This window comes from Talpa occidentalis, unplaced genomic scaffold, assembly GCF_014898055.3.
Source record: "Talpa occidentalis isolate TD23 unplaced genomic scaffold, MPIMG_talOcc4v2.1 talOcc4.9, whole genome shotgun sequence".
Classification (NCBI taxonomy): Eukaryota; Metazoa; Chordata; class Mammalia; order Eulipotyphla; family Talpidae; genus Talpa; species Talpa occidentalis.
This window is the reverse complement of record NW_023605305.1, coordinates 20382357-20408212: the sequence shown is the minus strand read 5'-3', so window position 1 is coordinate 20408212 and position 25856 is coordinate 20382357. Positions and strand designations below refer to the sequence as shown.

Here is a 25856-nt window from a genome sequence, read left to right as displayed (position 1 = left end):
TGCAAAATAAGCCCAGTTTCAACTTGACCTAAAAGTGGTTCTATTAAAAAGTGCTCTACTAAGATATTAAAAGGCAAAGGAACTTTTGCAATGAACTGTTGCCATTGCTCTCATTATTTTCAGTGTCACAACATTGTCATATGGAAAATATATTTTATAATTTTCAACTTTACAGATTTTATCCTTGAAAATTTTCTGCTTGTCGTGCACTATTTCCACCATACATCAGCACATCACAGGTATATAATTTGCAAATAATTAAGTAAATATGCTTGTGACAGTGGCTGATATCAGCCTTCCGCTCACAAGCTCTTGATTTTTATTTTATTTTATTATTTTTTAAAGATTTATTTATTTTTATACAAGAGCTGGGGTACAGGCCAGAGGCATGGGAGGGTGAGAGGATTCACCAGAGACAGAGCGGGGAGCAGAACAGGCAGTTGACAGAAATACACTGCTGAAGGGAGCAGGAGGCGAGACAGGAGAGGTCTGCTGCACCACGTGGGATTCTCGCCAGCCAGCTGGGATCAAACCCGCACTGCAGAGGCCGTGGACAGCTTCACAGCTGCTGCGCTCAACCCACTGCGCCACCGGAGAGGCCCACAAGCTCTTGATTTTTAAAACATGGTACAAATGAAATATACGTCACTTGTCCATCCATCTTACCCTAAAGACACCTTGATGTGTTAGGCAATGTCTGTGGGTCAAAGCACACTAACTGCCATCCTAACCTAATTGCACTCAGCCTGCACCGTCTCTGATGTGCTGGGCTCTCATCAACCTTGATCATAGGGACCCAAATTCCACAAATTATCTCTCATTGTCCTCCCAGGCTTGAAGAGGAAAACCATGGTATCCCTGAGATGCTGCTGCTACCCTTGCATAAAGTAAAGTATCTTTCTACTTTACTGGAAAGAGTGCCCTCCATGGTAGGTCTTATTTGGTATATTCTTCTAATGCTCCCAACTCCCTGAGCCTCTGGCCCTTTCCTTGATAGGATGCTGACACAAAACCACAATCTTCGCCTCCTGTGCTGAAGGTTGTGGTCATGTCCAAGCTGCAGTAGTCATTCTAGGAGCTGGTTCTGTTTCCTTCCAGAATATTGAATCCCAATTCACAGGTTCCTTTCCCCAGGTCAATAAATTCTCCCTTATATTCCAAATCGCCTCCAATCTCCTCGTACCTTTAAGAGCCAATTCCATACCTGTTCACTAAATTTCTGCTTAAACATATAATCTGGACCCTGATATCTCCCCCAAGAGCAGGGGCGACACATTCCCAGAAGCTGTGCTGACGTCTGACCCTCATTATTAGTCTGGAGACAGAGAGAGGAAGCAGGGACAGCTCTTGAGAAGAACAGGTTTATTTTGCAAGCACCTGCCTCAGGGAAAGTTATTGCAGGTGAAGTTGTTATTTCTGCAGACTGGAGAGACTGTTCTGATACGGAGGGAAGGGGAAATACTTCAGTCAACTTAGAGGACCCAGGGGGGGTCTGGTGGTTTAAGTTTCAGGTTTGTCCATTCAAAGGTTCCAGCCCAGGGCCTCCCCGGTGGCGCAGCGGGTTGAGTGCAGCGCTACGAAGCTGTCCACAGCCTCCACAGTACTGGTTCGATTCCTGGCCAGTCAGGGAGAGTCTCACATGGCGTGACAGACCTCTCCTGCCTTGCCTGCTGCTCCCCTCAGCAGTGTATTTCAGTTGTCTGCCTGTTCTGCTCCCCGTTCTGTCTCTGGTGAATCCTCTCACCCTCCCGTGCCTCTGGCCTGTACCCCAGCTCTTGTACAAAAATAAATAAATCTTTAAAAAAAAGGTTCCAGCCCAGCTCAAACTTTCATTCCTTTCCCACCAGGACCTGGACTTAAACTCAGGAGATCTGACTGTCCATTCAGTTTCCTTTACATTGCTGTCGCCTTTTGAATAAGATCCTGCCCAGGTCTAGTGGCTACAGGAAATTGAAGTTTCCAAAACTTCCAAAGAGGCTGTCTGGACTTGGTGGCATGGCTTGAATCTATAGTTGGATATTCTGAACCTTTTATTCTCTTATTTCAAAGTGCTCCATGTGGTTAACAGAAGGCCACACCTAATAATATTATCTCTACATGTTCAAGTGCCATAGTCACCATAACCCACACCCCACCCTCCAGTGGCTTCTCCTCACCATCAGCGGCTGGTAGAATTCTTGGTTATTGTGATGCTGGCACATGTTGGGGTGCTCACCCCTCTGTTTGCCACTAGCACGAGGATGCTTCTTGCCATGTGACCGGTGAGTGATCCAGAACTAAAGTCCTATGCCCAGGCCACTGTGGGAAGGTAGAAGCTGAGAGTAGAGGCTGAGACAAGGCTCCCTGCTGGGAATATGGCCAGGAGCAGCGTTGGAGGGCAGGGAGTGAGCAGGTGGCAGGGCCAAGGGGCCCGCAGTCCCAGGTGAATTGTCTTGACCACAGGACCACAGCAGCAATGCCCACAAGGCCATCTGAGAGGTCCTCTGGAGTGTCTGGACGGTGCACCTAGGATGGAGGGGGTGTCTGCCTGGGACAGCAGCCCACAGCTGAGCGTCATCAACCTGGACTATGCCTTGGTAGCCAGGTTTGATGGCCAACCCAGGCACAGCTATGTTTGGGTTTTAGGAAAAAAAGAGAGAAAACCGGGGCAGTTTTGAAGACACAGGGTCAGGTTGGGACTTGGCCAGCACCATTCAGATACCGCAGAGCTCGCCTGCCGTCTCTGTGCGAGGCGGTGTGAGGTGGGTAGACCCACTGCCCGGGCTTCTGGCTTCCAGTCCTGAATTGGTTTTGAAAATGACCAGGTCTGAGCTCCCACTGGCACCAGCTAGGTTCAAACTTGCGCTGGCACCGACTGAGTTTCCAAACAGCTGGTTTGGAAAATGGACCAATCAGATTTGAAAGGCAGGTACCCTGAGGGGGGATATGAGCAGCCACCTAGGAGCAGCCTGGGAGGAAAGCTGCCTGGAACAGAAGGTGGTGGGAGAGGAGCTGCTTGGAGCCAGCTGGAGAGGAGAGGCCTGGCTTGGTTTGGGAGGGCTTCGGCCGTTGGAGAGAGATTGCCTGGGAAGGCTTGAGTCGGTTGAGAAGCTTTGACTTAACCTGGAAGAAGCTTCAGGAGGAGACTTGACTTCAGCTTCTGGAGAGACACTGCATGGTGGGGCCTCAGCAGTGCCACCTGTGACTGTCCAACTGCCCACAGTTAGCTGTTTCTGGTGCACCCCCACCAGGGTGCCAGCAGCGCCCGTCTCATCCGAGAAACACTATGTCACAGGAGCAGGCTTTGGCTGGGACTGCTGGGTCCCATGAGCTCTCTCCCGAGTGGAGCTCTTTCCTTATCCCAGTCTCTTCTCGGTTAATAAAACCCATTGTGGTTGCACCCTGAGATTAAGTCGTGTCTTGCAATTATGCATGGGTGAAGAGCCCACAAACAGTGCTGTCCCTTAATTCTGTACATTTTCATATTGATTTCTGTCATCTGTTGGTCGAAGGCTTGCCTCGAGGAGTATGAACTCCCCAGCATCTCCAGGTGGTACACGTGTGGGCTGCTGAGCAGGTTCCCCACGGTGCCCCATACCAACGGGTCGTGGAGAAGAAGCTCAAGGGAGGCCGGGGAGCGGTGCCTGGTGCAGCATTGTCATTTTGCACCTGCATAAAGCTGGCTGAAGCCTGTGTCTGCCTGCTTGCAGGAATAGGGGCTGGAATCAGAGAATGAGGCAGAAGGATGTGGAGTGGTGCCTCTTACAGCTGGCTTGGCAGGGACCTGCACAACTGAGGACCACCTAGGACTGGTGGTGGCAATCAGGGGCGGGTTACCTACCAGCCTGGAAGGATTATCTTGAAAGGAAACATGCAGGACATTGTGGTGGTGTGTGCACTTGTGCATGCGGCAGAGACGCAAGGCAGATGCAGAGGTTTTTAAAGCTGCGTTTGCCACATGTCTGAAAGCATGATAACAAAGCTGCCTCCAGTGGCCTGCTCATAAGGGAGCCCTGTGCCCCCAGTAACAGGATGCCCAATGGAAATCATTAGCCAGCGCGGGAAGAACCAGTTTTTGTTTGCTGTTGTTGCTGCAGCAGCTGCTCTCAGAAGCTAAGTGATACTTCAGCAGTTTTCCTCCTGCCCAAAGCAATTAATGGTGGTTGGGAACAGAACCTTGCTGAGGAGAATGGACAGACGGCGGTCAGATGTGCATGCTGAATTCTTGGAAATGCATTTCCTAGAAGGGTCTTTCATAAGTCATGAGCTCTCCCTGCCTCCAGCCATACAGGTACTCAAGAAGGGTAGGGAGGGCCTCCCCGGTGGCGCAGCAGGTTGAGCGCAGCGCTGTGAAGCTGTCTGCAGCCTCTGCAGCATGGATTTGATTCCCGGCCGGTCAGGGAGATACCCACATGATGCAGCAGACCTCTCCTGTCACACCCACAGCTCCCCTCAGCAATGCTTTTGGTCTGTCTGCCTGTTCTGCTCCCCACTTTGTCTCTGGTGAATCCTCTCACCCTCCTGCGCCTCTGGCCTGTACCCCAGTTCTTGTATAAATAAAAAAAAAATGAAAATTGAAAAAAAACAAAGAAGGGCAGGGGATGGCTGCTTGTGCCGGGCATAATGTTAGTTTCTGTCGTGGAGAGGGAGGGTGGTGTGATGGGAAAATGGGACACAGTCTGATGGGAGAAGGGAGCTGGAACAGAGATCAAGAACCTGTCTTGAGCTGAAACATGCTCTTTCTCTGCTTCGCCATCCATTCATTGTGGGACTGCGGGTATGTCTTTCTCCAAAATGATGTGTTGGTTGGAGTGTAGACCTCTGTCTGGCAGCTGTGGGGCCTTGCCGATGGCATCTATTTCTGCTATCCTTCTTAAGAGGTGTCCACATCTCCCATTTGTCCGTTTAGGGGGGCTTAAATTGACTCCTGGCTCAGGAATGGATTCCTGGTTGGCAAAAACTAATGGTTGGATCCCATTCACACCTGCATATCACATTCTCCCAGACACAATTATTTATTCAGGAACAGGCATGTCACCCAAATTGGTTCAATCAGAGAAAATCCCAGGATTTTGCTCAAAATCTCATTTTGTAACAGCAGTGACTCTTGTATAGCCCCAGATATGTGATGCAGTTTCTAGAGGAGAGATCTGGAAAGCATTGATGACACCAATTTCACCTGAATGGGAGGCAAAAAACCCACGAGGAATTAACATGGTCTTGCAAACCAAACAGGAAGGAGTGATTTAGGGGCCTCTCTGTCTCTGTCTCTGTCCCTCCTGGGTACCCAGCCCTCTGGTTCTCTCACTCATGAGTGCAGCTATTGTCTCTCCCGAAGAGCCCTGGCAGGGCTGACACAGTGCATATTGATGTGTCTCATCTCCACTCCTGTGGTGGGGGGAGTTCACAGGAGGTGGCCACTCTTCTCTCAGGGCCCCAGAGCCCCTAAACTTTGACTGGATTCACAGATCATTTCCTCTGGAGACATGAATCCCGCCACATGTAGCATAGCTCCTGCCATCACCATGTAAATGTGCAGCTTGGAGTCTCCTTGACAAAGTTTCTAGGGACTTTCCAAGTCCCACAGGCCCTGAGAGAACAGGGACAGGGCCTTGCCTGAGGCCCTAGATGGAGCCTTGTTCCTGTCACACAGTCCCTGAGCTCCCGGGTGGAGGACGCCTACGTGGAGGTGAGCAGACTTGTGCCCTGAGCTCCTGGACACACCTGATGCTCGAGCCATATTGGATGTCACTGTGCCTTGAATATGTCCTCCCCTCTCCCATCTCTGCACCCCCAACACCTGTGGCACAGACTGCCCGGCCTACCCTAGGCCCTACAGCATCTCACTGTGGACACACATGTGCGCGCACACACACAAACACACACACACACACTTCACTATGGTGGTGAGTGCCAGGGGCAGGGGTCTGGGTGTCTGCATGAGCATAGGAGGCTGGCACGGGAAGGAAGAATGCTTTTGAAAGGAGGTGATAGATGCCAGTTTGGGGGGCTGGGTGGGGTGGTGTGGGAGCTGGTGGGAGCTGACAGCAATTTTTCCTGTTCCCTTGACTTCAAGATGACAGTCTTGAAACATGGCCTGACACGGTGGCTGGTCAGCTTGAGTGTTTTATTTTTATTTCTTATTCCCAATCAACAATTGCACCACTTTTATTAGCAATCAGTGGTCTGACAGGAGCTCTGATGGCAAGAGGCCAGAGAGAGAGTTGGAGGGGTGGGCTCTGCAGCAGCGAGTCAAGTAGGCTGAGGTGAGAAGTGGGGGTGGGAGAGGTGTGGAGGGGGAGGCAGGGCTACAGGAAAGTTGTTCCACACCAAGAGGCCAACAAGGACAAGGGCTCCCAGGGGTCTGGGGAGCAGGCACAGCCTTCCTTTCCTGGAGACACAGATTCAGGGACTCGGGTGCCCGAGTCTCAGGCCATCATGGTCTCAGAGAGGACTCAGTTTCCCTTACTGTCTGAAGCAGAGTGATATTTGTAGAATGATTTCCTGTTTTTCCTCTAGAATGGATGAGGAAAACGGGCACATTCTGATCAGAGAGAGAAAAAAAAAAAAAGAATGCCATTCAAGTATTTGAAATGGGAAAGCTGAAGGGTAAAGAGGACACAAGCCCTCTTTGGGAGCTTGGGGCACAGATTCTGGGCTAAATCCTTTAATGCTATTTGTTTTGTGGTAATAAATGGATGGCTAACCCTGGTGACAGACCAGGAAGGATGCTTGGGATCAGAGCAAAAATTCAAACTTCTGCTTTGCTGTAGGGCAGCTAAAAGAATGAATTTGGGGTCAGGTCCACCTTGGTCTGTATCTTGGCTTTCCCCCTCACTGGCTGAGAGCCTCTGTCCTAATCAACTCTTTTACCCTCAGCTGCTTTATTAAGAAATTGGGAGATTGGGGCCTCCCTGGTGGCGCAGGTGGTTGAGCACAGCGCTGTGAAGCTCTCTGCAGCCTCTGCAGTACCGGTTCGATCCCTGCCGGCCTCGGAGCAACCCACACGGCGAGCAGACCTCTCCTGTCTTGCCCACTGCTTCCCTCAGCAGTGTATTTCAGTCAGTCTGCCTGTTCTGCTCCCCACTCTGTCTCTGGTGAATCCTCTCACCCTCCTGCGCATCTGGCCTGTACCCTGGCTCTCGGATAAATAAAATCTTTAATTTTAATCTTTAATAAAATCTTTATCTCCCTCTTTGGGTCCTTGTGAGGGCTCAATGTCTGTGATGCATTTGGGAGAGCAGCTGGCTTACAGCAAGCTTTACCTGTGCTCAGCAAGTACTCATCTAACGGCATGTCAGTAAGTGGGAGGTGTGGTACATTGGACGGCAGCCGTGGCATCTTGGCTAAAGATATTGTTACCTAAGCTGGGCATCAGGAGAGGAGAGGCCAGCTATTACAATGTTTTATATATAAAACAGGATGTGTGTAAGTATGCACGCATGTGTGTGTGCATACAAACACACATGCAATATTGTATGAAGTGCTAGTGGTCAAAAAAAAAAAAAAAGCTGCCCTTGTCCTGGAGCCTCACATCACTATGGTTAAAAATAGTCTTTATGGAAAATGCAGATTCTCAGGCTTCACGCCAGGGCTACTGAATCAGAATCTACATTTTCACTAGGTCCTCAGGGGACATGTGGACATGAAATCTTTATCCCTGACTGCCTCGAAGGAAAGGAGCAGACATGTGGGTGTCCTGCACCTCCCATGGAAGCTCACCCCACTCCGTAATCACTGCTCACTCCGTGAGCAACTTGGGACAAAACCTGTCTCAGTTGCCACAGGAAGATGGGAGAGCCTGGGGCGGGGTGGATGGTGTGGGGTTGATACACTGGCTTTGGAGCTGGACTGCCCGGTCCCAACCTCAGCTCCACATCAAGGTGTCTTGATGTGTGCCTTGGGTGAGTGAGTTTATATCTTTATGCCTCAGTTTCTCTTTGCACAAAAAGTGTAACAGTCTCTGTCTCACCGGGCTGTTGTGAAGGTGAAAGGAAGAAATGGAAGCCGGGCACACGGTGAGCACTGAGGAAGAGCCCCTTCTCTTGGGCGTCCCTGCAGCCCCGGGGCGCAGGCCCGTGCCAGGCACACAGTAGATACTCAATAAACATTTACTGGATGAATGAATGATCTCCGCTGGGTGCACATTAATGTATTTCACACCCTCGACATTGGCAAAGCTCTTCCAGATATTGGACATTGAACTCTGCTTCTGTTGCGATTTGAATTTCCTGCGGGAGATGAGCGATTGGGAACAGACTCTCTGTGTCCTCTGAAAAGTAATCTGCTGAATGTGCACGACCATGTTGGCTTTGGTCTTCTGGGCCAGGTCAAGGGAAGAACATGCCTTTATAAAATATGTTGATTATCGTTTAAGGAGGCAACCCTGGAGAGTCAAAGAAGTATGATCCAGGAAAAAACAAATGCTGTTCATTTATATTTAAGGAGAAAGCAGGGGACAAAGTTTTGACCCAGCTTGCTCTCAAACGAGATATCATACTTCCAAAATTATATCTTTTTCACCCAGTGACTGGAGGAGGGAATCTTCACGTGAAGTCCTTGGTTTCTACTTCCACATCCCTGTCTCAAAATGGCTGGAAACACAGGTTCTGATTCCCTACCCAGCCAGGCCGCTCAGCCTCCAGGGCCACCGCACGCAGTGTGTTGGAAACGGAGGATGTTTGAGGCCCATCACTTCCAGACAAAAACACTGGCTGCAGAGGGACAAGGAAGCAAAGGAGTGGGAGGGAAGTGTATGCACAGGCCTCTGTGCTCTCCAACCAAGGAGTCACGCTCCCCCTGTGCCTTCAACACAGAAACAATGATGATCCTGGGCCTGCTTTTCCCAACAACTCGAAACAGGTTTCCTTGCCGTTACTTCCTGGCTGTGAGAGTTTGGAAGATAATTATTCTATCTTATTCACCACTGTGTTCCCAGAACCCTGCTCGGGGCCTGAAATGTAGTTGGTGTCAGTAAATGTTAATGCAAACTGAATTAGCAAGCACGTAACCCCTAGAAGAGGGAGCACTTAGTGGAAACCACTCTGGAGGGGCAGGGGCTGGGGGCCAGGGCCTGAGAGGAGCAGCAGTCACTGCTCAGGGCAGCCCCCATGCGCCAGCCTCTGGGCTAGGTAGGCCCATGCATGCGTTGTCTTGTCCAAGCTGAGGCCTCAGAGAATTAAGTAATTTGTTCAAGATTAAACAACTCAGTGCATAGTAGTGTCAAATGAATGTGTTTTTTCCCCATTTCCTTCATTGACTCTGCTAATGAGCTGTAGCATGAAATTAAGCTGGGCTTAGACTGGTGTGAGCTGTGGACTAGAAATTAAGATCGAGGCAACCTGACTGGACTGCTTTCCGATGCCTGACAGTCAGCCAGGGCGGGAGGGCCAGGACTGGAGTGACTGGGATGAGCAGTGAGCAGCATGTGGATGGTCATTCACAGTGAGAACTTTCTGGTAATGGAGGGGTGTCCAAGATGGACTTAATGAACGTTTTTGAATAACCAAAAAAAAAACCACGTGTTCCAGGAAACATCAGACCTACCATGTGCTTGAAGAAAAGTACGGGGAAATGGAGAATCCTTTTTTAAAAATTAATTTATTACTATTGAAGTACATTACTTTGCATCCTTGTTAGTATTTTAAAGATTTATTTATTGATGCATACCAGAACTGGGGTACAGGCCAGAGGTGGGGGTGTGTTTGGGGGGGTGAGAGGATTCACCAGAGACAGGGTGGGGAGCAGAACAGGCAGAATGACTGAAATACACTGCTGAGGGGAGCAGCCGGCGAGTCAGGAGAGGTCTGCTGTGCCATGTGGGCATCTCCCTGGCCAGGAATCGAACTCGTGCTGCAGAGACTGTGGATAGCTTCATAGTGTTGAAGCGTAACCCTTTGCGCCAGCAGGGAGGCCTGAACTGGTATTCTAACTGTATAGTACCACCACAGGCCTCCCCCAACCCAAGCACCACAGTCCACCACCACCATCCCAGAGCTCTCCCCACCCCCTCATACCTCCACTCCAGGGGAGGGAGAATTCTTATACCAACTATTTTAACAAGCAGCTTCTGGTCTTCTCCTGGAGGTTCACAATGCCTGTAAAGATCCAGAACAGCCGTGCTGGGGGAATGACAGACTTTCTTGAACCCCACATTTACTTGACTAGTGAACATTTTTTTTTCAAGTCAATCCTCTGTGGAGCTTCTCTTCTGCTGCATACATGAGGAAACGCAGCTCTGGCGTTTGGCCTGAAACTCTCAGCCCTGTGGGTGAGTGCGCTGCCAACAGAGCTCCATGACAAAAAATTCCCGCTTAGCCAATTTGTAATGATTTCCTAAATTGGGCAGATAACTCCATTCGAATGGCCGAGATGATAAGCAACCCGGAGGCGGGACTTGGGAAGCAACGCAAATGCAGCACCTGGCGGGGTCCCCTCCCAGCCCTGCAGGGCTGATAGCCAGGTTTTCCTTGGGTGTTTGAATTTTTCATCCCACAATTATGCCTTAAGCTACAGATAAAATTCACATCCACTTTTCACTCAAGATAAACCTAACATCATAATAACAATACAAAAGATTAATTCTTTTGGGGGAAATAAGGGAGAAATGGCCTCGCTTAAGGGGAAGTCTGCACCCAGGCCTTGTGCAAGTATGGGAAGGTATGTGCGCCTCTGGGCATGCGCCTGGCCTGGTCCCACTGACAAGCCCACTGCTGAGACTGGGCACCATCCACTTTTCCGGCCCATAGCCTCTCTGTTCTGCCCACCACTTAGGACTCACGGTAGTCTTTTTTCTGGGTTGTCTCCCTCTACCACCTAGCAGCACCAATTTATCTCTGATGATCATCTTGGAGAGTGCCTCACTTACCTATTACCATAATCATGCCCCAAAACAATTCCCTCCCACCATAACAACAAAAATCTCAGTGGAAAATAACAATAGCATTTGTGACCTTAGTGCTGTTATAGGGGCAGGGAGAGGGGCAGCCCAAACCCCGCAAACCTGCCTATTCTACATGGGTTCTGCCATCCGCCGCATCAACACAAAACATAGGTGACTTTAATGGGAAGGAACTTTAATAAAACTAGGAAACAATACAGGTAAGGCAAAGAGTCTAGTTTCTAGTTTCTAGTCTAGTTTTTAAATGAAGCATCCAGAGTTACCCGTCCCCTCGTGGGTAAAAGTCCATCCAAATGGGATTGGCCCAGAACAAGGCCCCAAAGCCTGCTACAAGTCTAAAGCATCTTCCAGTGGGGACCCACAGAAAAGGGTCAGAAACAACCAGACAAGCCCGGAAGGAAAAGAGCAAAATCAACATCAAGATAAAAGCTGCCATTGTCACCTCCCCATGGGTCTCACCCACATCTGTGTCACCCAGTCCACAACCCAAAGACAAGCGCAGTTTCTTCACGAGTCTCTAGGCTCCATGCGCCTCCTCCAGGTCTCCTGGCTCCATCCTGCTTCCTTCCTTCCTCAGTCTCTTCTGCAGCTTCTCCTCTTTCTGCTCAGCTCCACCCTCCCTTGGGTGGGGCAGGGAACCTCCCCCTTTCCTGGGGACCACCCTGTTACAGTGCCACATCTCCAGGATGGCTGGGGTACCCTGATCTGGACTGGGCTTTGGTGTATATCATGGGTTTGGTGCCCATCCTCCTGGGGCCAGGACATCACCTTGGGTACAGTCTTCAGCTTTGGCTTGTGCACTGTTACTGCTGCCCTTATTCTCTTGGGCAGCAAGTTCCATGACCAAGTTCAAGGATTGTGAGATGGGAAGTGACCTTGGAGGTCAAGACAAAGGGCGTGAATGTCTGGTGAACAATGTGGATATACCATCCAGGGTTTGTAATTGTGTCCCTGATTTAGGTGTTGGGAGAAGTACTTCCATATTCTTAGCAGTTGTGTCTCTGAGTCTGTCAGAGGCAATAACCTTGAAGCTGAGCCTGGAAGAATTAAAATGTCCTCAGACACCCCTGTGGTCCCTTATGTTCCCCACAGCAATATTGAAGGAACGCTTTGTAAAGTGCTTGGACGGTCTGGTAGACATAGCCATGCACCCAGGCTCTGCCGTGTTCAAAAGGTAATTTGTCAGACAACAATAGGAAACTAATACAGTACACATACAATTCTTAGAACAGTACTTACTGCCTAGTAAACCTTCAACAGAGATTAACTGTCTTTATTATTAATACCTCCCTCTCACAGATGAGATAATAAGGCTCAGAGAGAGGTGATTTGCCCAGAATCACACAACTAATATGTAGTAAGAGTAGGTTTCTGCCCTTGTTCTAGCTGACTCTGAATTCACTGTTCTGAACGCCTCATTGTGGAACACCCAGCTCTGGGGCGGCAGGTGGGGGGGGGTCCCTACAGGAGCTATTGAGAAGGCAGTTTTCAGGAGAAACCTTGGAGAGAATTAACCCCTATGGCTGCAGAGGGCTGGTTCTAAACCACCAATGGTTCAGAGGGCTTTGTGTGGGTGACTAATTCCTGCACCCAGACTAAGCTAAGGGTTAGGCCATTCCAGCCCATGAGAGTGCAATGCATGACTAAGTCTGTCCCAAGAGTTTGCAAGACCCTGTCAACTGAGGGACAGAACTCTGGTTTCTCTTTGCCTTTGCTCATTCCCTCCAGGAGCTCATGAATCCAGAGATAAGTGCTTCCAGAAAAGTCCCATCTGGGCAAAGATCATTTCATTGCCATCTTGTCACGGTACTGACCTGATGGCGGTGAATCATCTTAGCCAATTAGAAGATGGTTGTCACCACTGGGGAGAGCTTGTTTTCTGGGTACAGTGAGTACTGGGAACATCAGCCAGATCCTTCAGGCTGTATGAGTGGCAAACATAGGGGCCCCATAGGGATGGGAGGGGAGCAGCTGAGATCTGAGAGGGTGGAAGGCAGAAAGGGTATAAATTCAAGTTTTGTCCAGCAGACACACAAAGAATCAGATGCACAGAGACACTTAGGCCCCTCTAAGAATATGAACACACTCCTCAACACACAGCCAACTCCCAGGCACAGCTCCAGAAAGACACACCTCAGATATTCGGAGAGAAAGACAAAATGTTAGGTGTGCTCTAACATTAACTCTTGGTAGCTTAAGTCCTTAAGAACCCAAGGCAGACATGATCCTAAAATATTCATTCATTCATTCATTCATTCACACACAAGTGAGAAAAATATTAAGCATCTATGTTGCTGGCGCTGTTCTAAGTCCTAATGACACAGAAATGAGGGAGCCAGTGCCAATGACTGCTCTCATGGGGCTTAAATTTGAGAGGGAGGAAGAGAGACACCAGCTAGTAAGTGAAAAATGCACGTGGGTGTTGGCTGGCTGTCCTCTTGTGGTCCAGTGTGGGGAGGAGCTAACTCAGAGCAGAGTCAGGGCTCAGGAGGGGCTCCCAGTTCGGGGAGCGGGCAGTGTGGGCTCAGGGAAGCTCTCAGGGGAGCTCGGTACAGGAGCACATGGTTGTGGAAAGTAGGGCAGAGACTGGGGGTTAACAGTCATCACCACCCTGCTATCCCCAACATGACTCTGCCCTCAGGGAATCCTTGGCCTCCTCCAGACCAAGGAATACTTTGTTCTTTGGTGAGCTGCAGCCTGGCCAGGACCTGAATCTGGACAAAGGTCATCTGATATTCCCTCTGTAGAGAAACAGCTCATGTCACTTCATGGAACTCATTCACAGGTGAGCAGGGGAGGGGTCTAACATAGAGCCTATTTTAGAAAGCAACCATCGGCCAAGTCTTTGACAGCTCACACTGACCACCCACGCAGATGGCAGGCTTAAGTGTCCCTGCGGTCACACATACCCCGCTCATGGCCACTGCCTAACTCTCCCCATCACTAATCAATACCTGTCCACGAGCTGACCGTGTGCTGTCAATTTAACTCAGTGTCAGAAATCTGCTACTCAAGTGCCATGAGGCCACTGAATGAATCTTTAAAATCTTAATTTCTGCAATCCCCAGAAGAGCACCTGCCATGTAGATTTCAGTAAATGGGGGATGGTGGTAAGTGGGTGAGATATTCACTGTCCCCCTGCTGCCTCTGCTGGCTCCCAGCCTGCTTAGCTGAAGACACAACCTCCAACACCCAGGCTCAGCCCCCTGACTCATCCAGGCTGCATGTGAAGGGACCAGTCACATCAGCAGCAGAATCTGGGGTGATTCTGCACTCTTAATGTGATATCTGAAGGGAGGAGTGGCTGGTTCTAACTCTTCTAATTCCTGTTCCCCTTATTCTCCATACCGACTCTCCCCAGACAAGCTTCTCTGTGTGACTGCATGCCTGCCTCAGTTTCCCAATTGCCCACCAGTCCCCCACATAGACTGGAGCTCGCCCTGAGTTCCCATCTGCCTTTCTAGGACCCTACCACCGTGCCTGGCTCTTCTAGCTCCTTCTAGCAAGAATCAAACCTTGCCCCCTATCATTCCAGCTGCTGGCTGGCTGGCCCCTCTGGAATCACAGTGCCCTGAGACCTGTTGCTTCCCTCTACTCACCGTGTTGTGCTGTTACATCATAACGTCTTCAGCCCTGGTCTGCCATGCCCCTCCAGGTCCCAGCACTGGGCCTGGCCTGTACCCCCAGCTTCTCTCCTCTCCTCGTTGGCCCACTGAGCGCTGGCCTCCTTGGGAAGGGGCCTGTGCAGGTCAGGATATCTCCTGTTCTTGTCTTTCCTTTCCTTCCCTTCATGAGCCTCCTTCTGCATCTGAGAGGGTCTGCAGAGTTCCTTCTTTCCTCTCTCTGCTCGCTCCGGGCCAAGCCCTTTGCCCGCTCTCTTAACCCTGTGTACCCTAGGCTGCATACCACCCGGGTCCCTTCCAGCTTCTTACAGCAGCTTTAGACCAGAGCCCTGTGGATTCCCTGCACAATAAGCTATTTCAGACAAGGGGCCCATCTCCCCAACATCTAATGTATTCTACTAATGCAATCCCAGTGAGAAAACTTGCCTTATATATTTTAAGGAGCAGATAATGTGTTCGTTACCGACCCGACGTCTGGTGTCAGATGGCAAGGGTTCAAGCGCTGGCTCTGCCACTTTCTAACTGTGTATCTGGTGGTAGGTGATGGAGCTCTCTGCGAACTGGTTTCCCCATCTCTAAAATGGAGATAATGAAAAATAAAAAGGCTGTTCACTGGGCATTTGTGAAAACAAGAAGATGGATAGATGCAAAATGCTACGTAGAAGGCCCGGGCACGAGTGATCTGTAAATGTCTGTAGTATATTGTGTCCACTGATAACAGCCTGAGACCAACTCATTCATTCATTTATTTAAGATGTAGTTATTGAGAATCTACCAAGGGTCAAACCCTATGAGACTGTCAAAGATGAATGAAACACCCCTTGGTGCCCTCAGTCTGAAGGGAAGCAGGCCCAGACCCACACCATTCGTGGGGGTTTTTGTGGCTATGTGCGGGTGGCGTGAAGGCCCCCATAAGGGGCCTATGTGGGGGATTGCACTTCAGGTACACCCTGTCCACTAGGCAGTCCTGAAGGTAGAGAGTCCCCCAGATCTGACAAAGGAGACCAGGCTGGCCGGGAAGTGCCTCCCAGCTGTGGACACAGCCCTCCAGGGCCCCAAGATCCACAGTCCCCAATATGTCATGGTACCTCAAGCAGCTGCATTTGACAGGCAGGGGCCTGTGGGATAATTCCACCTGGTTGCTGGTGCCACAAGTGGGACAGGTCCTCCTGGGTGGGCATCTGGCGTGGGGATCTCTGCTAGAAAGGATGGGATTCCTTTCTCTCCCGCTTTCTTCTAAGAAAACAGAGCCATCCTCTGACTCTCATCCTCCCTGCTCTGGTGCCGATAAGGGCTTTCTTTTATCTGTTTCTGGCTATCTTTATTGAAGCTTCAGGTATTAGAGGTTATTGGCTTTTTCTTGTTTCCCTCACAATTTGGTAGAAAAACTATGACTGCTGATTGCTTTTCCATTTTGTTCAGGATGTAAGTCAGATCCCTTCACAGAGTTTGTTTTGCCCTGGTCGTCTTCTGTCTTCCCGAGTCGACCCATATGTAGCACCCCCATTCCTGGATTCGTTAATGGGTAGGTTCATTTCCAGAAGACTTGAAAGAGAGGCTTGGAGACTTAACTCTACCTGGGGGCTAATTCCAGTCACCCTGCAAAGCAGTCTTAACTACCTGTGGTAAATTGTTCCCTCCACTAATAAAGAAGATATGGGATGCGATCCCATCCTAATAAACTCAGCAGACAGAAGGCAAACATCTCGACAGAGTGCTCATAGACACTTGAGGACTTCATTATGCCAAGATATCCCTAAGAGATACCAGACAGCTGGTAGGGACCAGCAAATGCTTGCAATCACCTCATTGTCAGTAAAGGAAGCCAGCAGTCTCGGGGAAACCACCCCTAGAAGTTCCCTGGTGGAAAGAAAAGGAAGACAGGGTGGCAGCTTAAAAAATGAAAGGTTGAAAGAGGGTTTTTTTTGGGGGGGGCGGAGATGTGCATCTGTCTGGCCAAATGAGGGCAGGATCCAGTGGAGAAGGGGATGTTGAAGACACGTGAGTGCGTGTGCAGGCGGCATCCCCAGGAGGGCTCGAGACGTTAAAGGCTGGCCCTGGAGTGGGAGGGCAGAGGGGTCAATAAGTCTTATTGACGGGGCTCTTTGCCCCGACACCATGCTGAGAACTTCACACAATTATCTCCTTTCACACCTTAGCCAGGCGCTGTCATGTCCTCATTTTCCAAATGAAAAATCCAAAGGTCAAGGAGGCTAAATGTCTTCCTCAAGGTCCCAGAACCAAGAAGCCACACAGCCAGGATTTCAGAGTTCACTTTCCCAACACTGCCTTATAGCTATTTACATGTTGTTCATGCTAGGATTTTTCCGTGCAAACCTTGTTTTACATTTACCCCTCCTCATTTACTCCGCAACAGCTCTAGGAAGTGAGAGCTACCCCTGCTATCCCATTTTGTGCATGAAGTGAACACCCTAAGGTCACAGACAGTAAGAAGCAGAACTTGCTCTTGACCCTGATGACTTGACTCTAGACCCTAACCCTTGACAGATACTCCACATAAGGCCATTTTCTTTCAAAAAGACAGCATGGTGCAAAGATGGGGGGGCGGGGGTCCCATCTAAGGGCATTGGTGCTTCCTTGAAGGTAGATGTGAGAGATTTGTGGGAGATGGTTATGGGGGTTGAGGAGGTTGGGGGGACTAGACGTGACTGGACTTCAGAAGAGTGAAGAGAACCCAACTTAGAGAGTGTGAGCAGGGTGAAGGGATTACACTAAGGCCCAGCAGTAAGGCCACATGGTTGACATCACCCTGATTGTCAGAGCTTGAAGCTATCTTCAAAGTCCTCAGTGGACAGTCTGGCCAAGATGCTGCCCGTGGGCCTGAGCTGGGTGCCCAGAGCTGGGTCTCAGATCCGGAGAGCATCCTGGGGACTTGGGTGAGAGCATCTGAAGGAGAGAAGAGCTTCACACCAAGAAGAGACCAGTGTGGCCTGCCTGCTTGGGCTTCTCTCCTACACCCAATCTATATGTTGAAATCTGATTCCCAAGGTGATGTTATACAGAAGTGCAGCCTTTGGGAGTTAATTATGTAATGAGGAGAGAGCCCTTGTGAATGGGTTTAGTGACCTTATTAGAAGAGACATGCAAGGGATGCTCTTTCTCACTGTGTGAGGAAGCAATGTGATGTCAGCATGCTGTAAGCCAGGAAGAGGCCACTCACCAGAACCCCACCATCCCGGCACCTAGTTCTCTGACTTCCAGTCTCCAGAACTGTAAGAAAAAAATATGTATTGTTTAAGCGACACCGCTCTATGATGTATGTCAACAGTCCCAGCTAAGACAAGACCCCATGGAACACAAGAAGCTGTTAATTCTGGAGAGAGTCCCTCCAAGAAGGTGCCCTTTGGGCATTAATGTTGGAGACATGAGGGGGGCAGGGTGTTTCTGCATAGATGATTGCCAATCACCTCCACCCTCAGGGAACCACATGGGCTTAGGTTTCCTGATGAGTCGAGTCCCATGAAGTTCAAAGCTGAGTGTGAAGTATTCATGATCTTTAAACTCAGAAAAGAAAGAACTGATCCTCAGAAGGGACCATAGTAAAAAATCCCTCTTCCAGAGTCCCACTCTAGACTTTTTCTGTCTCAACTCTTTCTCCAATAGCTGACCCCTGGCTCCTGGCCATGACTGGTACACCTCCTGATACGCTCCTCTGCTCCCCCAGTGATTTCCTCTCATTGGTCTTTGTGGTTCTGTGACTGAAATCATGGCCTGAATGTGGTTCAGATCAGTCACTTCCAGCTTGGGCTGACCCACCTGTGCTGTAGCTCGTGCACTCTGCTCTGGTCATTGCACGCAGAACTCATTGTCGCCAGTGCCCAATGTCCAAAGAGATAACATGTGGAGGGAGCTCCAAGAGGGCTCAGGCAAACTTTGATACAATAAGACACAGCCTGTGAATGTGCTGTGTGGACAGGTGCTCAGATGGGAGGAGATTGACCTTTCATTAATAGTTGTCCCTTGGGGTAAATGCCTGGAGGGTCTTGACCAGCTCTTGCCTGCTGGGAGGAGAGTCGAGTCCCACCACATCCTTGAAAGGAACAGATCTAATGGCCAGAGGAAGTCGTGATTAGGGGTGCATCCAGAGAGCTCTGAGGACTCATTAGAGCAACCTCTTTCTCTTATCATTGTTAGTTAAAAGTCCACCTGAAGGGACTTTTGTCACGCCCCACTGAGAATTCCTATCTCTTGTTAGAAGCACATACTAGGAAGGAAGAATTTTATAGATGGTATAAATGGCTAAGTACCCTGTTGATTAATCCTGCTTCATATAATTGTGTTCTTTGTACCTGTAGAATCCCAATGTTGTGCTGACTGGGTAGCAATCATAGGACTAATGTTTGGGCAAAATGGAGGTGGGGGGGACAAACAAACATTGTAATGATAATAAGAGCAATTATAAGAAGAGGAGTGGTGATTTATTGATTTATGGAACTTCTATATGACAGGCACTCTGCTTAACACCTGTAATGGTCTGAATAAAAGTTGTCTTCAAAATTCTGGAACTAATCCCTGGACCCTATGAATGTTACCTTATATAGCAAAGGGGACTTTGCAGATGTGACTAAGTTAAGGATCTTGAAATGCGATTATCCTGGATTGTCTGGGTGGACCTTAAATGTAAGCACAGGAGTAGGGAGGTGGTGAGAGACTGGGCACATAAGAGGGGAAGGCAATGTGACAACAGAAGTGGAGCTTGCAGTGATGTGGCCATAAACCAAGGAATGCCAGCAGCTACCAGGAGCTGGAAGTGTGTTTTCCTCTGTAGCCTCCAGAAGGGACTAACCCTATAGACACCTTAAATTTTAGCCCCATAAGACTCATTTCAGGGGTCTGGCCTTCAGGACCGTAAATGAGTAACTTTCTGTGGCTTTAAATCACTGTTTGGGGTAATTTGTTATAGCAGCTATAGGAAACAAATGCAACATCTTATATATCTTAACTCATTTAATCCTCATTTATCCTATCAAGGAGGTGCTATCATGATCTCTATTTACAGAGGAGGAAATTGTGATTCAGAGGCGCTGAGTGGCTGTGTCCAGCTCACAGTGGTAGCAAGTGGAAGCTTGCTTGAGTCTGTTTAGCTCAAGTCTATTTCCTGAGCACATGTTCTTTGCCACAACTTGATATCCCTTGAAGCTACTATTCAATTTTGACTATGGGAAAAGTCGTGGTAAGGAAATCAGCCTCTGCAAAGCTGGACTGAGGAATCATGGAGTGATGACAGGCTGCTTAGTGAAGCATGATCACCACTGAGAGAGACATCCTCAGGAAGGAGGAGGGGGAGTAACTATGGGCTTCCATAATCCGGATGCCACAAGGAGGGCAGAGTGGGTGGCAGGTAAGTTCTGGATTAGATCTGGTGTGTTCTCAACCATGGAAAGCAGCAGTAGTGGGCTTCCAGGCAGGTGAGGCTGGGGGTAAGGTGGCTACTCTGGAGTTTTCTACCCCTGGAAAGGGTAACAAGCATCAACATCTCCATTCTTGGTTATGGTAAGCCCGTGTTGAAAGTGTTATTCACCAGGAGAACCCACCTAGGATGGGGTGGGGGGTCTGTGTGACTGCAGCCCAAGTCAAATGGGCACAGTGTTTTTAGAGGGGGCATTGCCTAGTCCTGCCAGATGGGTGAAGGATGCAAGGCACCAGGTCCATGAACTTGATAAATGGAGGAGCAAGCGAGGGCTGGATGAGGTGTCAGGGCCTTAGTCAAGTGTTATGGGTTGGGGGTGGGGTGCTAATGGCAACCCACTCTATAGGCGCTGGGAAAGCTCTGGCTCAGTGGACAGACAGAGGCTCACCTGAGGCCACCATGTCCAGCATCAAGCTGAATCTTCAAGGAAGGGGCAGGAGTTGAGGTTCCTCCTGGGTTCCCAGCTGTGTTCAACACCAGCTCAGAGGAGGCTGCTGCAGTTGAGTGGGCAGGGGAAGGGAGGAAAGGGTGCTGGCTGGCAGAGTCCTGGGTATGACCATACAGGGGCATTCAGGCACTGTTTCTCAAATGTGGGCCCTAAACCAGCAGCATATATTACAAATATAAGTTCTTGGGTCCCATCCCACACCTACCAAATCAGAAACGCTGGGTGGTGCCCCAGCAATCTGTGTTACAAATACCAGGAGATTCTGATACATATTGAAGTTTAAGAACCACTGGCCTAGACCATCAACTGGGATATCATCAGGTCTCCCTAGGAGGAATTGGGGTCATAGCCTAATCTTTTGCATTTTCTTCCCCTTCCCTATATCTCATGCCACACAAATAGCAGATTTTTCAAAGATGTTCACAGCTATATTCAAAAAAATCGTCTGCATGAAAGAAGTCTTTTTCTCTGTTCAGGGATGTGAGTTCCTATCAGCAGATGAGTATCTCCTTCCACTGGGGCTTTTGAATTATACAGGACTGTGGGAGGAGTTCATGGGATCAGATAGAACCAGACCTTGAAATCTGTTTTTCCAAATGGATGCATCATCTTTATTTAAGTAGAAAGCATATCTGGCTAAATTTGGTGGCTCATTTGTAGGAAAACCAGCAAAAATCTGACTTCTGGGAGTCTTGATGATTTAAGTCCTGTTAATATTAGCTGCTGGTTGAATCATAGGGAGAAAATGGGCAGATTCATTCTCTTAAGGGCAGGAGGAGAGGGAGCTCCCAGCTGAGCCCAGAACTAGGGAGCGAGCGTCTAGGTGATTAATGACATCACATCTTCTTTAGTGGTCCAGCCTGTGGCCTTGGGGAACTCTGCAGCACCAGGCTTGTTTATGTGAAGCAGCTTCAGAGGGCTGGGGACAGGATGTGGTAGGAGGGCGTCAGGGAGGACACCAAGGCTAAAGAAACCATCCTACCTTTCCTCCTCAGCCAAGCTGCCGGCCTGCAGCCTCATGTGCCATGAAAAAATGATGACTTGACTTCATTAAAACCTTGTCATCTTTCCCCTACTGACAGCTTGAAAAGCCTGTTCTCTTCTGAGCAGAATGGGATTCCAGAGGCCACTGGGGGCACAGAAATCACAGACTGAACTTTCAGAAAGAAAAATCCTTCTGCCCCTGTTAGGCAAATGCTGATTATGAAAATGAAGGGAATGGAGAGTTTCTGCCAAGTAGAGACAGTTCTGGGGCACACACAGCAGTGGTGAAGGGCCCAGGTAAGTTCAGTCCAGGGGAATATGATGCCATCAGGCCTCTCCACTGCCACATGGTGCTCTGTGGAGGGTCCCTGGGTCTGGTCACTGTCAGAGAGAAGCCCCTAGAAGGGGAGGAGGAGCAGTTACAGGTGTCACAAGCAGCAGACACCTGACCTCTGCCTCCCAAACATACCAGGTCTCTGAAATGTGAAGCTGTTTTGGAAACCAGCTGAAACCAGTTCTGACCAATTCTGACTAGGTCAAACCAAAATGGCTGAAACTAGTTTCAAACAGTTCAAACTGCCTGAAACCAATTTCTACTGGTTCTGACTTGTTCAAACCAAATGAAACTGAAAATGGCTGAATCCAGTTCTGAGTTCTTTAAAGAACTGAAACCAAAACGAAAACCAATTGACACTGGCTCTAACTGGCTCAAACCAGCTGAAACCGGTTCCAATCAGTTCAAATGAGTTCCAAACAAATCTGATTGCCACAAAACAGTTCTGACCAGTTCCAACTGGCTTGAACTGGTTCTGACTGGCTCAAACTGGCTGAAACTGGATCCAACTGATTCAAATTGGCTGAAATTGGTTCTGAGTGGTTCTGGCTTGTTCAAAACAAAAGTAACTGAAGTAACTCTAAGTAACTGACACTGGCTTCGACTGGCTCAAACAGGCTGAAACTTGTTTTGACTGGTTCAAACTGGCTGGATCCAGTTCAAACCTGCTGAAGCCAGTTCTTACTGACTCAAATTGGTTTGGTCTGAATCAAACTGGCTGAAACTGCTACCAAATGACTCTGCTTCAAACCAGTTCCAATCAGCTGAAACTGTGACTGGTTCAAACTGGTTACCAAGGCTCAAACTGGTTCAGACCAGCTCAAACCAGTTCTGACCAGCTCAACTGGTACTGAGCACCCAAAACAGCTGAAACTGGTTCTGATTGGTTCAAAACTGCTGAAACTGGTTCCAACTGGTTCTGACTTGTTCAAACCAGGTAAAACTGAAACCAGCTGAATCTGTTCTGACTTTTTCAAAGAATTGGAACAAAAAATTGATTCTGAACAGCTCAAACTGGCTGAAACCAGTTCTGACCTGCTCAAACCAGATCTTACTGTTTTGAACCGCTTCCAACTGGCTCTGGTTCTTCAAAGAAGTGAAACAAAACCCAACAGAACCTGAAGCCAACTGAAAGTGAAACTGACACTGCCTCCAACTGGCTCAAAATGATGAAAACATTTCCAAATGGATATGACAATTTCAAACTCATGAAACTGAAACCAACTGAATCTGGCTCTGATCTTCAAAAACTGATACTAAAACCAACTGAAACTGAAACCATGGGTCACCAGTTTGGACTGGCTCAAAATGGTTCTGCCTGCTAAACTAATTCTGACTGGTTCGATCTGGTTGAAACTGATTCTGACCTGCTCGAACTGGTTCAGACCAGCTCAAACTAGTTCCAACTGGCTCAAACCAGTTCTGACCAGCAAACACCGGTTCTGACTGGCTGCAACTGGTTCAAATCGGTTCCAACCGGCTGAAATCAGCTCAACTGGTCCAATCTGGCTGAAACCGGTTCAGACAGGTCAAAACCAGCTCCAACCAGCTGAAATCAGTTCTAACTAGACAGAACAGGTTCAAAACGGTTCTGACCTGCTGAAACTTGTTCTGGCCTGTTCCGACAGGTTGAAACCGGTTACAACTGGTTCAGACTGGCCAAAACTGGTTCTGACTGGCTGAAACCAGTTCCAACTGGTTCCACTGGCTGAAACTGGTTCTGACCAGCCCAAACTGGTTCCAACTGGCTCCCACTTCTTCAAAGACGTGGAACTGAAGCCAATGGATAATAATGAACCCAACTGAAAGTGAAACTACCTGGCACTGCCTCCAACTGGCTCAAAATGAATGAAAACATTTCCTAATGGAGCTGACAATTTCAAATCAAGTGAAACTGAAACAGACTGAATCTGGTTCTGACTTCTTCAAAGAACTGATACCACAACAACTGAAACTGAAACCATGGGTTCCTGCTGAGTCTGGCTGAAAACAGTTTTGTCTGGCTCAAACTGGTTCAGACTGCCTCAAACCAATTCCAACCAGCTGAAACCATTTATGACCAGGCCAAAGAGGATCAAACCAGTTCTGACTGGCTGACTGATCAGACTGGCTACAACCGGCTGAAACCACTGCAAACTGGCTAAAACCAGTTCAAACCAGCTCCAACCAGATGAAACCAGTTCTGACCAGCCCAAACAGGTTCCGACTGGTTCTGGCCAGCTGAAAACAGTTCCAACCAGTTCAGACTGGCTAAAACTGGTACCAACTAGCTCAAACCAGGCTCAAACAAGTTCCAACTGACACCCACTTCTCAAAAACAACTGACACTGAAGCAAACTGAAAGTGAAACTAACTGACATTGCCTCCAACTGCCTCAAAATGGATGAAAATGTTTCCAATGGATCCGATGATTTCAAACCAAATGAAACTGAAACCAACCTAATCTGGTTCTGATTTCTTCAGGTTCAGACTGGTTCAAATGGATTCCGACCTACTGAAACCAGTTCTGACTGGGTCAATCTGGCTGAAACTGGTTCTGACCGGTTATGACTGGCTCAAACCAGTTTCAATCAGCTGAAACTAGTTCTGAGCAGCCAAAACTGGTTCAAACTAGTTCTGACAGGCTGAAAGTGGTCGGAACCGGTTCCGACTGACTCCAACCGGCTCAAACCAGTTCTGACCAGTCAAAACTGGTTCTGACTGGCAGGTTTAAGCTGGTTCAATCGGGCTAAAACCAGTTCAGACCGGTTCAAAATAGTTCCAACTGCCTGAAACCACTTCTGACCAGCCAAAACGGGTTCAAGCCAGTTCCGACTCGCTGAAACCAGTTGTAACTTGTTCTGACTGGATGAAACCAGTTCAAATCAGTTCTGACCAGCTGAAACTGGTTGACCAGCCAAAACCAGTTTAAATAGGTTCTGACCAACTCAAACCAGTTCTAACCATTTCAAACTGGTTCCCACTGACTCTGACTTCTTCAAAGAAGAGAAATCAAAACCAACTGAAACTGAAGATAATTGAAAGTGAAACTAACTGACATTGCCTCCAACTGGCTCAAAATGGATGAAACTGTTTCCAAACGTATCTGAATACTTCAAACCAAGTGAAATAGAAATCAATTGAATCCCTTTCTGACCAGTTTTAGCTGTTTCTGACTGACTCAAATCAATTCCATCCAGAAATTGTTCAACCAGTCCAACCAGCTGAAACCAGTTTTGACTGGCTGAAACCTGTTCAAACTGGTTCTGACTGGTTGAAACCAGTTCAAGGCAGTTCCAGTCAACTGAAACCAGTTCTGACTGGCTCAAACCGGTTCCAACCAGCTGAAACCGGTTCTGACTGGTTTTGACCAGCTGAAACTGGTTCTGACCAGTTCTGACTGGCTGAAACTGGTCCCAACTGGTTCAAACTGGTTCCAGCTGGCTCTTCATCAAAGAAGTGAAACTGAAACCAACTGAAACTGAAGCCAACTGAAAGTTAAACTGACATTGCCTTCAACTGGCTCAAAATGACAGTTTCAGTTGGTTTCAGTTTCTGTTCTATTTGGGTCTGATTTCCCTCTAGTCTTCATGGTTTAAGTCATTGCTATCTCCTGAGTTCCCAGAAGGCATGAGTGCAGAGCCCCACAGGTATCTTTGAAGGACAGAAGCAGAGGCTGGGAGAAGGGAAGAGAGGTCATTTGTTCAAGGTGACTCAGTGAACTTCTGCCTTACTCTCAACCCCAGAGATTCAGTTCCTTCTGATGGCCACTTGGTTAATGATTGGGAGAACCAAAGCAGAACCCAGATTGGTGACACATGGCCTCATGGTCTTCTCACTCCATCATTCATTAGCTTAAACAATTGTTTTATCTTAACTTCTAAAATAATGTGAAACAATGCAAGATATGCATATAGTTAAAAATACATCAAATGATGACAAAAGACTTATAATGAGTAAGAGCAGTCCCTGATTTACCCAGCAATCTCCCCAGAGAGGATTTAAAAAAGTCTTCTAGATTTTTCTTTTGCTCTTAACTTTCTATATTTGTGACTATACTTCTATTTCTTGATTTGTAAGATGGGACAAATTTAATTTTCTTATAGCAGACTTCTCTACCTTACCCTCCAACCCCATCATTTCATTTAGGCTTATCATTTTTACTTAAGTGATCAGAG

General features: G+C 48.4%; 1 long non-coding RNA gene across 2 annotated transcripts in view; it reads left to right on the top strand.

Annotated features, from left to right (window-relative positions):
* Positions 1–2223: 2223 nt before the first annotated feature.
* Positions 2224–25856, top strand: part of LOC119236559 (uncharacterized) — a 30506-nt gene continuing 6873 nt past the window's right edge. The window contains exons 1-3 of one of the 2 annotated variants that reach the window (XR_008550193.1): positions 2224–2261; positions 11972–12053; positions 13521–13664. This is a non-coding gene — a long non-coding RNA (uncharacterized LOC119236559). Of the gene's footprint in view, positions 2262–11971; positions 12054–13520; positions 13665–21463; positions 21663–25856 lie in introns of both variants that reach the window. The other variant, XR_008550194.1, reaches the window with a different exon arrangement.